At 53.3% G+C, this 19,702-nt stretch overlaps 1 protein-coding gene across 4 annotated transcripts in view; it reads left to right on the forward strand.

The window, feature by feature from the left end:
- KCNAB2 (potassium voltage-gated channel subfamily A regulatory beta subunit 2) overlaps positions 1-19,702 on the forward strand; it is a 97,295-nt gene that overhangs the window by 17,055 nt on the left and 60,538 nt on the right. The window contains exon 1 of one of the 4 annotated variants that reach the window (XM_059905826.1): positions 7,273-7,328. The exons of 2 other annotated variants lie outside the window; for them this stretch is intronic. The gene's annotated coding sequence lies outside the window, so the exon portion shown is untranslated. Of the gene's footprint in view, positions 1-7,272; positions 7,329-14,851; positions 14,903-19,702 lie in introns of those variants that run through there. One more of the 4 variants, XM_059905902.1, reaches the window with a different exon arrangement.

Here is a 19,702-nt window from a genome sequence, read left to right on the forward strand (position 1 = left end):
GAGGTTGGTGGCGTCCCCAGCGGATGGGGAGACACGGCACCCGCCCCAGGGTGGGGCACAGAAGGAACAAGGGCAGGGGCCGCCACAGGTACAGGAGCACGAGGGAACGAGGCAGGCAGGCGTGCCCAAGGCCAGGTGTGTGGGGAAAGAGGCAGGCAGGCGTGTGGGAAGCCAGGGCCGGGGAAGAGGGAGCAGGCTACAGAAGTAGTCAGGCCTGGCTGTGAGTGGTTCTGCAGACCAAGCCCAGGCACTGGGCCTGAGGCTGAAGGCCCTGGGCAGCCAGTAAAGGCATGGCCTGATGGATCTGCGGTGGAGAAAGAGGAATGGGACTCTGGTGACAGGTGGTCGACCCGAGGCTGGCAGTGGAGATGGGCAAGAGAGGGAGTGTTCCGGGGACAGCTATGTGGATGGGGCCAGCAGGCAGCTGAGAGTCTGAAACTGGGGCTCAGGCCGGGGGTGCTGACGGTGCAGCCGTGGGACTCGTGGGCATGGAGGTGAGAACTGAAGCTCAGAGGGTCGTTCGGCGGGGGAAGACTCTAAAGCAGCAGTGCTTGGGGGAAGAGGAGCCAGCCTGGGCTGAAGGTGGAGGGCATGATAGAAGTGGAGGTTGTGGAGGTGCTAGAGGTGGTAGAAGTGATGAAGGTGAAGGTCATGGAGGTGGTAAAGGTGGTGTGTGAGTGTATGTGCGTGTTTACACATGCATATACATGTGCTATGCCCGTGCACACGTGCCCTTGAGATGCCTGGCTCTGTCCTTGTGCTGTGAACCAGGGATCATCCTGGTCGGGGGCTCCAGACCCGGTAGAGACTGTCAGTCCAGTGATAGCCTGAGACCCTGACCTGGGCCTCTGCGAGCTGCACTCTCCCACCGTGCAACCCCGCGGAGGAGGTGCTGAGCTGCAGGAAGAAGGAGCACGCGAGCCATGCAGAGCAGGCGTGACCTGCCTGCACGCGTTCAGCAATCGCCCCGGCTCGGCACGAGGGATTCCGCAGGGAATGAGACCAACCCAGTGGCTGCCCTCTGAGCTCACCATCTGGTCAGGGGGACAGCCGGGTGGAGTCACCGCAGGTTGGGGTACAAGCTCTGCAGGAAATGCACGTGCTGCTGTGATGGACAGGACATTGGAGAGGGCTTTCCAGGTCGACCTCTCTGGAGAAGTGACATCTGAGCGGGAACACAAAGGAAGAGCGTCCCGGGCAGAGGGATGGCACCTGCCAAGGCTCTGTGGCAGGAGAGAGGGGAGGAGCCCGGAGGAAGACCCCAGCCCCCCACGTGGGTGTCCCACGGGCCCCTCGGACTGGACGCAGCCGCCACCAGGGTCCAGGCTCCCCCAACCTGCTGCACCCACCAATTCCCCCATGTCGGAGCTGGGGGGGTCACCCTGCTCCCCTGTCTTCCCCCAGCACCCCACATCCACCTGCCAGCCGGCCTTTGGTCTCCACCTCCCGGCTCCAGCGGCTGCCGGCCCACCCTGGACCAGGCCTCCCCGGCTCGCACCTGCATCGTTGCTGGTCTCCTAAGGAGAACCGCCCCCCGCCTTTGCCCCCCCCCCCATCCCAGCCACTCTCATCCTGAAGAGCACGGTTGTCTCACCCCTGTCGGGAGGAGGCCTTTGGTTGCTTCCTCTCTGCCCGTGGCAGCGCAGGGCTGTGGTTCAGAGGAGGGACTCTCAGGGCTGCCAGGCGACCATGGCCAGGCCGACGGGACCTCTCTGAGCCTCCGTTTCCCCAGCCATCACCAGTGGTTGGCAATAAGCAGTACCAACTTCACGGGGTGTGGGGTGAAGGCTAAGTGAGTGAGTGCACGTGAAAGCCTTTATCCCAGCGCATCACACCCCTGCACTCGGTCACCAGCAGCTTGGACTGGTCCCCGCCCAGGGATGAGGCCAGGGATGCTGGTCAGGTGGGTGTCTGGTGCCTCGTCCGTCCATGCCACTCAGGGGGCACTCAGATGTCCTGGACCCACAGCCATTGAAAGCCCAGTGTCATTGCAGGACCCTGAAGGCCCAGCGTCTCCCCAGGACTGAGTGGGTCACCGTGTCCAGGAGAGTGAGGCAAGGCTGTGGGCCGGAGCAAGAGGGCAGGCGGCCCCACCTTGGACGGCACTTTCCAGGTGCTGCACTGAGGCAGCACGAGCTGGGTTTAAAAATACTATGCTTATTTCATCTCAGTGCAGGAGCAAGAAAGAGAACATACAGTCTGTATGAGCAACTCAAATCAAAAATAAATGAGACAGAAAGAGTAACCAAAAATAGTATGGCATCAGAGGCGGCAGGCAGCCTGCGACCATGGCCAGCTGTCCCCAGCAAGCGGCTGGGAGGGCGGCTTTACATGTTTACTAGGAGCAGATTAATCAGGCCTGCGGTCCGATGATAAATCAGAATTACTAGCAGGTTAATGAGGACTCAGGGCATGTGGGACCTCTGTGCCTTCTCCCTCCCCAGCAGCCCCGCTGAGCAACGGGGTCAGGGGCTCAGCCAGCAGGCAGCATGGGAGTTATCTTGGACCTGAGGGGGTCCCCTTCCTGACCAGAGTGTCCCCACAAAAGGACAGAGCAGAGCTGTGAGTGCTGTGGACATCATAAGGATCCACACTTCTGTCTTAATTTCAGTGGATGTCACCTTTTTTTAATGTCAGAGATCAAAGTTCTGCAAACTATGGCCTGAGGGCCAAATCCAGCCCACGACCTGTTTTTGTCAACAGAGTTTTATGGGAACACAGCCACACCCTTTCCTTCACAAATTGTCTCTGGCTGTTTTCACATGGCAGAGACTCACAAAGCCCAAATATCCACCCCCATCCCTTGGCTGCAGCCACCAGAGGTTTGCCGTCCCCACCGGAGACATCTTTCATCAGGTGTTCCAGCATCCTAGGGAGGTATCCTATCCATCAAAAGACATCTACCAGTGATAGGGGGGTTTGTTTGGTGGTGTTTTGGTTTGCTGATGTTGATGCAGGGCTTTAGAGATTTTTTAAAATAATAATAAGATTCTGCAGTAATTAGCTTTCTCTTGTGCAGGCAACATCTTTGGGGCAGGCACGTTTGAGTCACATGATTAACCTCAGACCCTGCAGGTTAACAGCTGCAGGAAACCCCCGGGCCCCACCTGGGGGCCACCCTCCCTGCTCTGTTCCCCAGACATCTGAAGGGGAGGAGCAGGTGGGACCCCACTGGGCAGGGTAGAGAAGCACCTCTTGGGGGTCCCCTTTCCTGCGATGTCCTCAGGGCCACTCAGCTTCCATGAGTCACTGTGGAGCCCTTTCAAACCTCCACGCCCCTGGGAGAGAGAGGATCCTTTGGACAGACCATGGAGCCACATTGTGAATTTGATTAGGATTTTGCACGTGGCCTGTCTGGAACACTTGGAAAATTTGCATAACATGTCACCCGGGAGGTGTCCCCCAGGGAAAAAAAACCACAAGGAGCTTTTCAACCATGAAGGTTTGCATTTCTACGAAGGCTCCAGGAGACCCCTCACCCATGATGTGACCAGGGTGGGGTCTGCAGGACGCGGAGCTGAGCGCCCAGGCACCAGCATTGACAAATACACCTCCTGCCTTTTCCCCCCCTCCCCAAGCGAGGTTTTGAAAGGGGCTGCAAAATGTTACAAATCACGCTGCCTTTGAAATGGGTCTGCTTCTGGCTATCAGTTATTAAACTGGATTCCTGTCCAGTCCCCGGAGAGGAGGTTGTGATCTCATACGCTGAAAACTCTCAACAGAACCCCAGGGTTGGCTTGAAAGTCACCAAACCACGCAAGCTACACCTGAATGCAGGAGATGAACAGAATGACAGTGACCAAGAGTGCGCGTGGGGCCCAGGCAGAGTGCTTCGTGCGGTGACCTCACTTAACTGAAGCACCACTCGAAGAGAGGTAACAGCCGAGACCTGGGCCCAGGAAACAGGTGTGGGCTCACAGGGGGAGAGGCGGGGTCCAGCAGCAGAGGTCGGTGGCTCCAAAGGCTTTGTGCAAAGGGTGCCTGAAGCCCCTGTTGCTCCAGGCGGGAGGTGTAGCCTTCTAGAGGCCGAGGTAACTCCTAGAACAGGGATCCGCAAACCTTTTCTACAAAGGGTCAGAGAATAATTGTTTTAGCCTTTCAGGCAGTGCAGGCTCTATCCCAACTCCTCAGTGCTGCCACGTGGCGTGAAAGAAGTCGTGGCCGATACGTGAATAAGTGTTCTGGCCCGAATGTTTGTGTCCCCCAAAATTCATATGTTGAAGCCCTAACTCCCAGTGGGATGCCGTTGGCCTTTGGGAGGTGATTGTGTTTAGATGAGGTCCTGAGGGCGGGGTCCCATGATGGGTTGGTGCCTTTATAAGAAGAGGAAGAGACCAGAGCGAGCTCGTTCTCTGCCTGTGAGGACACAGGAGAAGGTGGCCGTCCTCAAGCCAGGAAGAGAGTGTTCACAGACACTGAATCTGCCAGCACCTGGATCTCGGACTTCCACCCTCTAGAACTTTGAGAAAAATGTCTGTTATTGAAGTCCCCCCCACACCCCATCTGTGGCGTTTTGTTATGGAGGCCCAACAGTACATGAGCATGGCTCTGTACCAATGAAGCAGTATTGATGACACTGAAATTTGAATTTTTTATAATTTTTACGTCCCATGAAATATTCTTCTCTTTTTCTTCCAACCACTTAAAAAACGTGAAAACCGGGCTTCCCTGGTGGCACAGTGGTTGAGAATCTGCCTGCCAATGCAGGGAACACGGGTTCGAGCCCTGGTCTGGGAAGATCCCACATGCCGCGGAGCAACTAGGCCCGTGAGCCACAACTACTGAGCCTGCGCGTCTGGAGCCTGTGCTCCACAACAAGGGAGGCCGCGACAGTGAGAGGCCCGCGCACCGCGATGAAGAGTGGCCCACGCTCGCCGCAACTAGAGAAAGCCCTCGCACAGAAACGAAGACCCAACACAGCCATAAATTAATTAATTAATTAATTTTTTTTTTTTTTTTTTAAAACGTGAAAACCATCCTTAGTTCCCCGGCCGGGGAACAGAGGTGGGCCCTGTGGGTAGAAGTTACAAGGATATTGATTTGAAATCAACATAAAAAAGGACATGTTTCAAAAAAAAAAAAAGGACATGCTTCATCATTTCGGTCATTCCCAGAGGACTCATTTGCTTAGAGTTCCCCATGGGGGTTTGCAGAGGGAGTCGTGTGTCTCCGGAGCTCTGGACCCCGCTCTCTGCTCCTCACACGGGGAGTGTCTAGGATGCATGAACTCAGTCCTCCGCCTACACTCCGGGGACAGGTCCCGGCCCAAAGGAATGTGAGTTACCTTGAGGCAGATCTGTTCAGAACTTCCTCCGTAAGTTGTGGAAACAGCTAGAATCCCTATGAGGTCCGCACTTGCCAGGAGGTAACTTCAGGTGGTCTCAAGACCGGCCTGGCACACGATCGTGTTCTGTGGTCGAGCTGGGGGGACGGTACAAGACTACTTGCCGCAGGTCACCCCACACAGGCCTCTGAGGTACCGCCTCCTGCCCCCGATCCAGCCTGAAAGACCTCCGCCCGTATCACTCCTTCTGCTGAAAATGGACACAAACTCCTCCATGAAGAAGAACATTCTAGAAGATTCTGTCCCTTTCCACAAGGAAAGCAAAATTCCCTGGATGCCCCTCTACCCCCAGGACTCTGCTGATAGACCGTGTCCCAGGCCACACTAGCTGGAAGATGATTCAGGAAATGGGGCATGTGGGTGGCAGTTGGGCCACTCAGCGGCTCTGTCTGTCATGTTTATTGATCCAGCTTAAATCTGTGGCTCGGATGCGTCCACGCAGAAAAGGAGCTGCCCCTGGTCCAAATGAAGTATCCCTAACTTCACAGCCCAGCATTTAGTGGCTGCCTGCCCTCCCGGTCCAAAGGAACTTCTTGAAAAAGCATTGGCAGATACCTGAAGAAATGCGATTTACTCTTAGGGGCCAGGAATGAAGCAGCGGTTTGAGACCTGACTCACGGTGGCCAGCACTGCCAAGCGGCCCGCGAGGTTACAGGCATTAGTTTGAAATGTCCAGCTTCTACCTGCTGCCTGGAGGTGTGTAAGAGCAGTGAGTTAAGTGTGCCTCGTGGACCCACAGGGTCTCCTCCGTGCTGGTGGGCAGCAGAGGGTACCTGTCCAGAGTCAGGCCCGAAGGGGCTCCAGGGCAGGTGGAGGAAAGAGCCCCAATCTGGAGCCAGACGTACCTGGTTCCCGTTCCAGCTCTGCCACTGATGGGCCCATGGCCTTGGGTAGCATTTAGTATTCATGGGCCTTGATTCCCGTGTATAAAAGTGCCCTCATCTAAGGGGGTTAAAGACAGCAAGGGCTGTGTGCGGGGGGGTCAGCTGTGGGGTCTCTCCTCCCGAGGCCGCCCCCCAGAGCCTCTCTTTTTTCCGTTGTCCCTTTGCTCTCCGCCCCCCTCCTGCTCACCTCCCGACAGCTGCTGTCTTCAATCAGTCATGAGATGCTCCAGAGCGCCCCAAACTGTTTACTTCTCCCTTCTCTTTCCTCTTTCTTTTCCCCACCGCCCCATCTGTGTCTTAACCCCGCCGGGGACCCACAGCGGCTGCTCCCACTGCAACATCAGAGCCCCGTGCCCACCCCACTCCCTGGAACCGTGGGTAAAGCCTCCTCCCCACAGAGGGGAATCCCCCCTCACCCATCCTCCCGGGCCACCCCGCCCCACCACCACGTCATCTGCTTGCACCTGCTGTGTCCTGGCGCAGTGGTGGGACCGGGGATGGGACACGAGTGAGGGACAGAGCCCTGCCCCGGGCTCACCGTCCAGTTGGGGGGCATCCTAGCAGTGCCCAGCTCAGAGTACAGCTCTGGAATCAGCCCAGCCCCGGGTTCAAATCCTAGCCATGGGCCTGACCTCTGACTCTCAGGGTCATCATCGATGGCGTTGGGGGAGCAGCAGTGACCCCCCAGGGCTGGGGGGACAATCAGATGAGGGGACGTGGGTAAAAGGCACGTAGCCCAGCCCGGGCACAAAGCTGGCGCCAATAAGCAGGAACTGGAACATCCCCAGAACTAGCTGGTAGCTGCGTGTCTGTCCCCTCCCCTTCCCCCTCCCCCTCCCCCAGAAAGGGGCCCCCCACCCTGCCTGCCCAGGGCAGCTGCTGCACTGTCAGGAAGGTCGGGGTGTCTGGGGCCCGCGTCGGGCACGCCTGGCACTGGAGGCCACACCCCGTCTCGCCGGGGCCCCGGCTCGCCGACCATCCTCTGCAGTGTCACTCGCTGCCGCCGGCTTCCTGGTCGGCCCCGTGGTCCTGCGGTGTTCGCCTTCCACCTCGTACACACCAGGATGGTCTTGTCTCTGGCTGTTCTGACCCAGGAGCAGGTACCCAGGGCGTTTCGGGGACCCTGCTTCCCAGGATGGGTTTTGTGCTTGAGGGGATGGGACCCCAGCTCCCTCTGCAGGGTCTGGGAGCTCCCCTGACGTCCAGGGTTCATCAGGCCAGCAGCCCCCTGGGCCCTGTGCCCCCGCAGGACTGGCTGCCGCCAGGGTGGGAGCTACCCCTGTGGACGCCCTGCTGGACCCAGGCCGAGCCCACGTGGCTGGCTGGCACAGAGGCTGCAGGCGTCCTCCCTGAAGGGGACCGGCAGGCCTCCCGTGACCCAGTGACTGCTGGGGCGCAGCGGGTGGGACCCAGAGGAGGCGTCTGACACGGCTCTGCCTCCGGGGCTGCTGGCTTCTGCTTTCATCCCTGGGGCAAGGAGCTGCCCGGAGATCAAGAATGCGGCAGGGCCACCTCTGTCCAGCCTGGGGGGTGAGGGCACAGCTGCCAAGGGGCCCCAGCAGGCTCTTGGAGAGGTTCCTGCCCATCCACTGTCTCCCGGGAACCCCCAGCCTGGGTTCCCATCTCTGAGTGCAAAGTAGTTTCACAGGCGGAAGGAGTAAGGGTCCCTGCCTTAAAAACAAAACGAGGACTTCCCTGGCGGTCCAGTAGTTAAGACTCCGTACTTCCAATGGGGGATGAGGGGGAGGTGCATGTCCGATCCTTGGTTGGGGAACTAAGATCCCGCATGCAAGGGGGAGGGTGGCCGAGGACCCCTTGAATCCCTTCCCCACCCTGCAGGTCTGTCCGGGAAGGGCAGCCCATGGTCACCACGTGGGTGAGGGGGGCGGGGAGGGCTCCCTGATGCCTAAGGATCTCCCTCCCGGCCTGGAAAAGCCCAGCTTCTTGCTGCTTCCCTCCCCGACCTTGCTGTCCTCTCCACTCTGGGCCCCAGCAGGATACTGGTGCAGGCTGTGGTCCCCACGGGAGACCAGGGCGGCGGACTGGGAGGAGGCTGTGAGCTTCCCGAGCTGGGACGGGAGAGCTCTAACGTTTGCTAAATGAATGACTGTGGGGAGGCCTGTGGCCTGGGCCCCCGGGGAAGGTTATGGAGATTCCGGAGCACGTGCGGGCTTCTGTTTCCTGCATCTTGCCCTGATCCGCTGCAGCTCGCGTGGTCTGTAGAGCACTGAGGCCCCTCTGGCCAGACTTCGGTGACCACACCCTTCCACCTGTGGTCACCGGGATGCGGATGGAGATGGGGGAGCCGTGGCCAGGAGACGAGGCCCCTCCACCCCGTGAGCCAAGGGAGAGGAGGTGGCTGTCCCCACGACTGGGGGCCTTCGGCTGCTGACCCCAGCAGACCACTCCGCCCCCCGCCACCATCACTGTGCGCAGCCCTGACGTAACCAGGAGCCACGGCGAGCCTTCCCCGTGATCGGAAGGCGCCCAGCCAGTAGGTGCCTGAGCCACGGTGAGGACCTGGGTGGGCTGTACCAGGGGAAAGACCTTCCACCGTTGCTTTGGGAGAGTTGGGATTTGATTTTTTTTACTGTGGAATCAATTCGATTTGAACAGGGACTCTCCCTGCAACAGTCCAACCCTGGCTCTGTGTTGGTTGATTTGTTCGTAATCAGGGAACAGGTGCTTGAAGGTTGCTTTGAAAAGATTGAAACTTCCAGTCTGTGATCTTTATAAGGAATTCTTAATGGGGCATCAGTTAGACTCGTGAACAGACGCCCTGTCGGGCAGTCTTGCCGTGGACTCTGTGGCTGGTCCAGATGTTTCCACCGTGGTCTGACCACGTGAGGTCCGTGGTTTTTAGTGTTGGGTTGGGGAGGGGTCCCCATGCCGCTTGTCCCCCCGGCTCAGGCCGCAGGAGTTTAGAGAAGAGACTGAGGTTCTCATTGGCCAAGAGCAGAGGGGGTCCTGGCCGTGACCCCCAGCCCCCAGTAATGATTGCACCATTCTCCCCGCCCCCAGCTCCATCTGAATCTGAGCGAGATCTGGATGGTGCTGTTTGGGTGTGGGACTGTTGACCTCCAGCCCCTTCTGGCAATTGGGCCTCTCTGTTTGTCCTCCAAGGTGACTCCACAGGCAGAACGGACACCCCAAGTGCACTCAGGTTCAGCAACTCTCGCCCTTTGCCACCCATCTTGCTCGCAGGAGAAGAGTTGGCTCCTGTCTCGGAGCTCCTGGCCTCTGGGTGAGAGCGGAAGGGGGTGTTACACAAGCGCCCTTCCGGATATGTGTGGTTTTCAGAAGTTACACCTCTTCCTGTCTCTTCTTGAGGCACCCTGTGGCCGCCGAGCCTCCCACAGGCTTTGGGCCCATAAAGGGCAGTGGTTTCATGCCGTGTCACAGTCAGAGCCATACCTCAGGGCTTTGGTAGACAGGATTCACGGGGTTCGAGAAGCAACATGCAAAGTAACATGAGTTTGAGAAGCAGGAGCTTAAGTCCTAGCCCTGATTCCTGAAGCTTCCGGGGAGATCACCCAACGCCCTTCACACGCCTGTCACACGCCTGTCACACCCAGGTGCTGTAAGCCTCTCCTCCCTGGTCCCTCAGTCAGAGCTCACGGAGCATCGGCCACGTGCCTGGCACTGCTGGGACACATCAGTGAGCAGAAGAGGCAAAGCCCCTGCCCTGGAGGAGCCAACATCCCTGTGGTCTCAGGGCAAATGGGGACAGAGTAAAGGTGAGGAACAGTCCATAACGGGTGTCACAGCAGTGACCTTCAAGATGGTCTCCAGTGGCCCCGCCTCCTGGTCCTCACCCACTCCATCGTATTAGGGTTGGTCTTTGTGACCAATAAACAAATCTCCTGAGCCTCAGTCAAGAAAGACACGGCAGCTTCTCTCTCTCCATCCCTTGCTCTGGGGGAAGCAAACTGCCTTGGCCTGAGAGATCCAAGGAGTACAGAACCGAGGCCCACGGCCCACAGCCTTGCGCAGGAGACATCGAAGAAGAGGAGCCTTCAGGGGAATTCCCTGGCAGTCCAGTGGTTAGTACTCCACGCTCTCACTGCCCAGGTCCTGAGTTCAATCCCTGGTTGGGGAACTAAGATCCCACAAGACGCACGGTGCAGCAAAAAAGCAAAGACAAGGAGCATTCAGATGAGATGGTGGCCTCAGCTGACATCCTGCCCACAGCCTCAGGAGAGACCCTGAGCCAGACCACCCAACCAAGTCAGTCCCGGATTCCTGACTCCAAAACTGTGTGAGTAATATCTGTTGTTGTAAGCCGCCAACCCTTGTCAGGTGGCAGTAGACAACTCATACAGTCTCATTGTTCTTAAGACCTCAGCGATCTAGGGCCAAGACTTCTGGAAGCTTTGAGCTTCCAGGATGATCCAGAATGAGGATGCAGCCCCAGAGGGCCCCCCCAATGACAGCGAGTCATACCTGTGCATGGCTGGTCACCTCCGTAAGCGATGAGCCTTTTTCTGGGAAACTGGAAAAGATGAGAAGACTTCTGAGAGCAGGGGAGAGAGGCAGCATGGGAAAAGGAGAGGTTGCAGTGAGTCTGAGGACCCTGAAAAGTGATTTTCTGGAAGGCAGGACCACTGCCTGGGAGCAGGCTGCCTCTGGGGCAGATGCCTCTGCGCAAGAGTGACCTCACCTGCCTTTGGCCCGCGGTTCAGGAAGGAGTCGTGACTGCGGACTTGCCGAGAAGCACTCCCACGCCTCGGGCAGCACCTTCCCTCCTCCAGCGCCGGGCACGGGCGGATCCCAGCCTCCGTGGCCGTCACCGCACACCCCCACCTGGTAGCGCATCAGCTCCTCCGTGACTCCTGTTACCCTCCCATTTCACAGATGGAGAAACTGACACTTCGGAAGGTTGGGAGATTTGCCCAAGGTCAGACACCAATAAATGGCAGAGTTAGATGCAAACCGAGGGCTAGATCTGAACCCCAACTGGACCTCACCTCCCTCCCCACCACCTGGAGTGGTCTCCTGGATCACCCAAAGAGGGGGGAATTGTGTCATCCACCAAGCCCCAGAAGAAGATGGAAACGGGTGTCGACTCGGCAAGGTTTCGATTTAGAAACAGTTTCCCTCTCCAGAGCTCAAAGGGCTAGCTTCACATGAAGAGCTCTCACTACCTGAAGGTTCCCATCACCCAAGTTTTGTGCTCCAGAATCTATGGTAAAGAGACAGCTGTGGCATCCTTTTCCCGTAACTGGAAGTAGCTCCCGGCCTCCCACTGGAGTTATAATTTAATGTAATGAGAATCACCCTGAATATTAAAACACAGCAGAACGGCTCCCAGCGGTGCTAAAGTTAAAACTCCATTCACCTTGTGTGTAACAGTCCTGGTGGCAGGCCCACAGAGAGGTTCGTTTGTCTGCATTCGTGGGTCTGCTGGCTCCACATTGCAGGTCGATGGGTGATGCCCGGTCCAGGCCGGGTGGCTCTTGCATGTGAGCTCGGCCTCTTTGGACCAGCGGGGGGTGTGTCTGGAGCAGGTTCGTCCATGATGATGGCAGGGGCTCCAGGGCAAGTCTCCTGTGGCTGGAGCTGGCATATCGTCATTCTGCTCGCTCCCCATTGGCCCAAGAGTGTGTTTGTGTGTGTGTGGAGGTGGGGTGGGTGTTGTATGCATGCGTGCATGTTGGGGGGAGGTGGCAGAGTCACTCAGCAAAGGACATGAATACGGAAGGAGCCAGGAATGGGGACCGATGATTCAATCTCCTAGACCCTCATACCTTCCTTCTATGCAAATCAGATGCCAGCTCATCAACCAGAACATCTGAGGAACCAGAACAGGTGGTCCCCCAAGCAGGGTCACTCAGAAAGCATCTCCTATTATTGTGTGTCTCTGGACTCGTGGGCTCAGTCTGACTCTTCTTTGTGGTTTCTTGGCTTAGCTGTGAATTCCTTTTCTTCTCTCGCCTGGATGCACTGAATTCTTCCCATCTCGTGCAAGTAGCTCTCATCAACTCTGAGAGGCTACAGATTCCATCTTTAATGCTGAGGCTGAAGGGAGCAGAGAAAGAGGGAGAAAGAGAGAGAGGAAGAGAGAGAGAGCGCCACTTGCAGCTCCGAATTGGACACCCCCAGGTACATTAGCCCCCAGAATAATATAATCATTTATTCTTAGCTCCAACAGAGAAATCGAGGCTCATGTAGGCCAGGCCCCCATTTTGCAGATGAGAAGACTGAGGCTTAGAGAGAGAGAGAGCGAGCTCGTGTGTCCTGGTCAAGGGCGCCTCGCCGTGGTCTGCTGTGACCCTGGACATTTTGCACAGTCCATCTGGTTTATTCTGGGGCTTTCCCTCTGTGTGTATAAATGTGCTTGTCCATGTTTAAAATCATGTCATGGGTCCACTTTTCCAGAAGACCGCCAGCCCGAGTCTCAGGGCCAATCCCAGGCCCCAGAGTCACATAGAGGCCCCGTGGGGCCTTTGGTCAGTCCCTGAGAATCTGAGCATCAGGGCCTGGCCGGGGCTGCAGCTCTGATGACAGCCTAAGACTCCAGGAATCCGTTTTTGTGTTTTCTTCCCATTTAAACTCGGCCTCCTGCCCTCTCGCGTCCTCTGCACTCGGAGCCCTAACAGGCTGCATAGTGACCTTTCTGGGAAAACTAAAGTGGAGAAAACACAGTGAGAGGTTGCAGGGGAACTGGATTCTCACACAGCCTCAAAGAGCCCTCCCTGCGGTTCCTGGTTAATTATGAAGGAATTAGTGCTCCGTGCCAGGCGGAAGCTGCCTTAACCAAGTGGCAGGCCCTGGCTTTGCCCGTCATGGACAAACGCGCATGTGCATCCTGGTTGGATGCACCAGAAGGACACACCTCGCCAAAAAGGTTTAGCCAGATCTAATCATCAGGCTGAAATCAGGCAAATGCAAAATGTGGGACAGTCTGCAGGACTAATGGCCTGAGCTTTTCAAAAACAAATACAAAAACCCAATGCCAAGAAAAACAAAAATGAAAAAATGGTAGGGGGGTGGGGTGCTGGATTAAGAGATTAGTTGAGGGGTGCTGGATTAGGTGAACCTTGAGTGGATTCTGGTGTTTTTTTTTTAAGCTATAGAATCTATTTTTGGAATGGATTCTGGATTTTTTTAAACTATAGACTATCTTTTTGGAATCAATGGGAAAATTTTAATCTCTGTTTTATTTCTTCTCTGATCTTTATTATTTCCTTTCTTCTGCTGACTTTAAGTTTTGTTTGTTCTTCTTTTTCTTTCTTTCTTTTTCAAATTTATTTACTTATTTATTTGGTTGCGTCGGGTCTTACTTGCGGCAGGCGGGCTCCTTAGTTGCGGCTCATGGGCTCCTTAGTTGTGGCATGCGAACTCTTCGTTGCGACATGCATGTGGGATCTAGTTCCCTGATCAGGGATCGAATCCGGGCCCCCTGCATTGGGAGTGCAGAGTCTTAACCACAGTGCCTCCAGGGAAGTCCCTGTTCTTCTTTTTCTAATTCTTTTAGGTGGTAGCCTGGATTGTTTATTTGAGGTTTTTCTTGTTTTTTGAGGAAGGCGGAAATTTTTAATATAGGCTACGTATCAGGTCGTATTGAATTAATTGCCTTAGATATGATCATGGTATTGTAGTTATGTAAGGTAGAGTTCTTATTCTCAGAAAATGCTTGCTGCAGTATTGAGGGGTGATGTGCATGAGATCACAACTGTCAAATGGCTCAGAAAAAAAGTGTGTGCGAGAGGGAGGGGGAAGAGGTGAAGGGGAGAGAGGGGGAGGGGGAGGAGAGGCAATGCAAGGAAATGAGGCATATGTAGACTATCAGTGAGTAGGATGAAGGGTATATAGGTGTTTGTGGCTATTCTAGTTTTTTACAATTTTTCTGATGTTTGAAAGTTTTCAAAAAAATAAGTTGGAGAGAAGACAGTGTCCACAGATGGAGCCTTTTAGGTCCCCTGTCATCACTCAGCTCAGCCTGCAAAGGGTGAGAGCTGGGATTGACTCAACATCTTTCCTCTTGGGCTCAGAGCGTATCTTCTCTTTGCTCCCATGAGAAACTATGAACGGGCCTTTGTGAGCGCTCCATGCTTATGTCTCCAAGTATAAACCGGGGTGGTTTGCTCGAGGTCCCACGCAGACCAGCTGGGCATGCAGGAGATGGGAGGGACCCAGCTTTCGGACTCCCAGCTTGGACCCCCGAGCCACACCCTCTCAGCCGCCCCTCCCGTCCCTCGTCCCTCTCGAGCCTGGCATGTTGCCAAATGGTTTCTGAACGGTGCCGGGTGGAGGTGGGCTGGGCAGCTGTGCCTGCCTTCCTCCCCCAGGGGTGCAGAGCCCAGCACCTGGCAGGCTGGGAGTCACAGCATCCCCACTGGGACGTCAGCTCCTTGGGGACTGGCTGACAGGCAGATGCAGTGGCTCCTGATTGGACAGTGGCAGCCACAGGGCAAGGAGGTGGGCTCTGGGCACGTTGGCTGTGCCCCGGACTGTATCCTGAATGCCCAGCAGGGGGCTTGGGGAAACCTCTTCCCCCCCGTGAGGTGGCAAAGGTGCCAACCCCCCAGGAGGAATGAGACAGAAGCACTGCTCGTGGCCTGCAGTTCTTTTCCGCGTGAAGTGGGCATCAGAGCGTGGCCAGTGCCCGACTGTGGGCGGAGGAGCTGACTGCTGACCCTGAAGGACCTGAGCTTCCAGAGTCCGGGCTAGGGTGAGGAGTGGGACAGCTGACCTCCCTGGGGATGCCTCCCAAAGTGTGGCCAGTGGCACCTGTAGCTGCCGTGAACACCCCCGCTGGACAGAGCGGGCATTGCACCCTCAGGAAGGCAGCCCTGTCCCCACCCCTGCCACCTCATGCAAGCCGAGTCCCCAGGCCCTCCCCCTACCACAGGTGTGCCAGGCATAGCTGTGAACACAGCCGACAAAACTCCCTGCGTCCATGGAGCTGGCATCTTGGGGTCATAAATGAGACAGTAGGTGAAATAGAAGGTGTGTTAGAAGGTGACACGTGCCAGGGGAGGGACCAGGGGAGTGTAGGGAAGACAGGTCTGCAATTTAAGATAAAGTGTCCAGAGAAGACTCCCTGAGAATGCGACCTTTGTATTAGGAGATGAAGGTCAGGGGGTCCCTCCGGCGGGTCGGGGGTCAGAGAGCTCAGGCAGAAGGAAGAGCACGTGCAAAAGCCCTGAGGTTGGAGCGTCTGCTGGGTTCACGGGACCCCACGGAGCCCGTGTCTGGGGCGGAGTGAGCGAGGGGGGGCGGGGATGAGGTCAGAAAGGTCGTGGCTCAGGCGGGGCCGGGCTGAGGCCACTGTTGAGATTTGGGTTTTCACTCTGGGTAGAATGGGAAACCATTGGAAAGTTTGAGCAAAGTAACAACATGATCTGATTTATGTTCCGGAAGGTTCGCTCTGGCTCCTGGTCAAGGTGGAAGCCAGGAGACCTGTCAGAAAGCTGACGTGGGGACTACGAGAGGGAAGGTGGCAGCCAGGCCAGGGAGGAGGAGGCGGAGGTCACCGCAAGAAGCGTGGGACTCTGGTGGCTTCTGAAGATGGCCTCATGACGGGGTGGCCGTGGAAGAACAGGACTGGAGTGGGAGTTGTCGACTTAAAAAAATGCACAACGTGAGAGTGAGAGTTAAGTTTTATTTGGGACAACATGAGGACTGCGGCCCGGGAGACAGCATTTCAGATAGCTCTGAGAAACTGCACCAAAGAGGTCAGGGGAAGGTCAGTATGTATGTGATTTTGGCAAAGAGGGAGTACATGCAATCAAGCATGTATTTTTTTCCAGAAGGTTTCTGCTAGTCACGAGGAGCAATCATCACCATGAAGGATTTTAGTGTTTTTCTAGATATGAGGAAACCCAAAAATTAGGCTCATTAAATCTTCTTCTGAAAATATCTAACTATCTGAAGACCTGTTCTGCCAGTTTTTCTCAGAGCACCGAGTGCCTTATTTCTGCTCTCCACCCTGAATTCCGTTCAGGGGATGTTGAAAGTCAGCAACTGCAGCAGCACATGATTTAATCCTTGTAGAGGCAGATGGCAAGTGCCCATGGCAAGTGCCAATTTGTAGTTGACAGGGTGGTCAGGAGCTTCGTGTTAGATGCATGGACCCAAGGTGCTTGTTTCACATCCTTGTAGAGATGCCTAGTGGACAGTTGGATACACGCATCTGCGGTCCAGGGGAGAGATGGGGGCTGGAGATACAATCGTGGGGTCTGCAGCGTAGCAATGGAGGTCAGAGCCAGAAGACTGGTGGAAATCTGAGGAACCTCGTGTAGACAGAAAAGAAAAGAGATTCAAGACCTGAGCCTGAGCAGAAACCAGAGCTGGAGACAAGAGACAGGACCAGATGCAGCCCGGGAGCCCGAGAAGGAGCAGCTGGGGAGGCAGCAGGACAGCGGGCAGCGTGGGGTCCCAGAGCCAGGAGGATGGTGCGGCCCCACCATCCACCCCGTACGCTGGGCACTATCAGGCTTAGCAACAGGGAGGTCACGGCGACCTTGGCAATGGTAGCTTCCTCAGAGGCATGAGGGCAGAAGGGAGGGGAATTACAGACAAGAGGACATTTCCTGTGATGGAAGCAGAGAAGTAGGACAAGAGTGGGGAAGGAAGTGGGTCCAAGAAACTATGCTTGTTGTTTTTGAAAACTGCAGAAGTAGTTTGGTTTTTTTTTTTTAGTTATCTATTTTATGCATATTAGTGTGCATATGTCAATCCCAATGTCCCAATTCATCCCCCCAGACTTCCCCCCTTGGTGTCCATACGTTTGTCCTCTACATCTGTGTCTCTATTTCTGCCTTGCAAACCAGTTCATCTGTACCATTTTTCTAGATTCCACATATATGCATTAATATATGATATTTGTTTTTCTTTTTCTGACTTACTTCACTCTGTATGACAGTCTCTAGGTCCATCCACGTCTCTACAAGTGACCCAATTTCGTTCCTTTTTATGGCTGAGTAATATTCCATTGTATGTATATACCACATCTTCTTTATCCATTCGTCTGTTGATGGACATTTAGGTTGCTTCCACGACCTGGTTATTGTAAAAGTGCTGCAATGAACATTGGGCTGCATGCGTCTTTTTGAATTATGATTTTCTCTGGGTATATGTCCAGTAGTGGGATTGCTGGGTCATATAGTAATTCTATTTTTATTTTTTTAAGGAACCTCCATACTGTTCTCCTTAATGGCTCTATCAATTTACATTCCCACCAACAGTGCAAGAGGGTTCTCTTTTCTCCACACCCTCTTCAGCATTTATTGTTTGTAACTTTATGATGATGCCCAGCTAACTGGAGTGAGGTGATACCTCGTAATTTTGATTTGCATTTCTCTAGTAATTAGTGATGTTGAGCAGCTTTTCATGTGCCTCTTGGCCATCTATATGTCTTCTTTGGAGAAATGTAGATTTAGGTCTTCTGCCCATTTTCTGATTGGGTTGTTTGTTTTTTTGATATTGAGCTGCATGAGCTGTTCATATATTTTGGAGATAAATCATTTGTCTGTTGATTCACTTGCAAATATTTTCTCCCATTCTGAGGGTTGTCTTTTTGTCTTGTTTATAGTTTCCTTTGCTGCGCAAAAGTTTTAAGTTTCACTTGGTCCCATTTGTTTATTTTTGTTTTTATTTCCATTACTCTAGGAGGTGGGTCAAAAAAGATCTTGCTGCAGTGTGTGTCAAAGAGTGTTCTTCCTATGTTTTCCTCTAAGAGTTTTATATTGCCTGGTCTTACATTTAGGTCTTTAATCCATTTTGAGTTTATTTTTGTGTATGGTGTTAGGGAGTGTTCTAATTTCATTCTTTTACATGTAGCTGTCCAGTTTTCCCAGCATCACTTATTGAAGAGACTGTCTTTTCTCCATTGTATATCCTTGCCTCCATTGTCATAGATAAGTTGACCATAGGTGCATGTGTTTATCTCTGGGCTTTCTATCCTGTTCCATTGATCTATATTTCTGGTTTTGTGCCAGTACCATACTGTCTTGATTACTGTAGCTTTGTAGTATAGTCTGAAGTCAGGGAGTCTGATTCCTCCAGCTCCGTTTTTTTTTTTTTTTTTTTTTTCAAGATTGCTTTGGCTAATCGGGGTCTTTTGTGTCTCCATACAAATTATAAGATTTTTTGTTCTAGTTCTGTAAAAAATGCCATTGATAATTTGATAGGGATTGCATTGAACCTGTAGACTGCTTTGGGTAGTATAGTCATTTTCACAATATTGACTCTTCCAATCCAAGAACATGGTATCTCTCTCCATCTGTTTGTGTCACCTTTGATTTCTTTCATCAGTGTCTTATAGTTTTCTGAGTACAGGTCTTTTACCTCCTTAGGTAGGTTTATTCCTAGGTATTTTATTCTTTTTGTTGCAGTGGTAAATGGGATTGTTTCCTTAATTTACCTTCTGATCTTTCGTTGTTAGTGTATAGGAATGCAAGAGATTTCTATGCATTAATTTTGTATCCTGCTACTCTACCAAATTCATTGATTAGCTCTAGTAGTTTTCTGGTGGCACCTTTAGGATTTTCTATGTATAGTATCATGTCATCGGCAAACAGTGACAGTTTTACTTCTTCTTTTCCAATTTGGATTCCTTTTATTTCTTTTTCTTCTCTGACTGCTGTGGCTAAAACTTCCAAAACTATGTTGAATAATAGTGGTGAGGGTGGCCAACCTTGTCTTGTTCCGGATCTTAGAAGAAATGGTTTCAGTTTTTCACCATTTAGAATGACCCCATTTAGTGGGTTTGTCATATATGGCCTTTATTATGTTGAGGTAGGTTCCCTCTATGCTGACTTTCTGGAGAGTTTTTCATCATAAATGGGTGTTGAAGTTTGTCAAAAGCTTTTTCTGCATCTATTGAGATTATCATATGGTTTTTATCCTTCAATTTGTTAATATGGTGTATCACATTCACTGATTTGCATATATTGAACAATCCTTGCATCCCTGGGGTAAACCCCACTTGACCATGGTGTATGATCCTTTTAATGTGCTGTTGGATTCTGTTTGCTAGTATTTTGTGGAGGATTTTTGCATCTATGTTCATCAGAGATATTGGCCTGTAGTTTTCTTTTTTTGTGACATCTTTGTCTGATTTTGGTATCAGGGTGATGGTGGCATCATAGAATGAGTTTAGGAGTGTTCCTCCCTCTGCTATATTTTGGAAGAGTTTGAGAAGGATGGGTGTTAGCTCTTCTCTAAATGTTTGATAGAATTCACCTGTGAAGCCATCTGGTCCTGGGCTTTTGTTTGTTGGAAGATTTTTAATCACAGTTTCAATTTCATTACTTGTGATTGGTCTGTTTATATTTTCTATTTTTTCCTGGTTCAGTCTTGGAAGGTTGTGTTTTTCTAAGAATTTGTCCATTTCTTCCAGGTTGTCCATTTTATTGGCATATAGTTGCTTGTAGTAATCTCTCATGATCCTTTGTATTTCTTCAGTGTCAGTTGTTACTTCTCCTTTTTCATTTCTAATTCTGTTGATTTGAGTCTTCTCCCTTTT

Source organism: Balaenoptera ricei, chromosome 1 (genome assembly GCF_028023285.1).
Source record: "Balaenoptera ricei isolate mBalRic1 chromosome 1, mBalRic1.hap2, whole genome shotgun sequence".
NCBI lineage: Eukaryota > Metazoa > Chordata > Mammalia > Artiodactyla > Balaenopteridae > Balaenoptera > Balaenoptera ricei.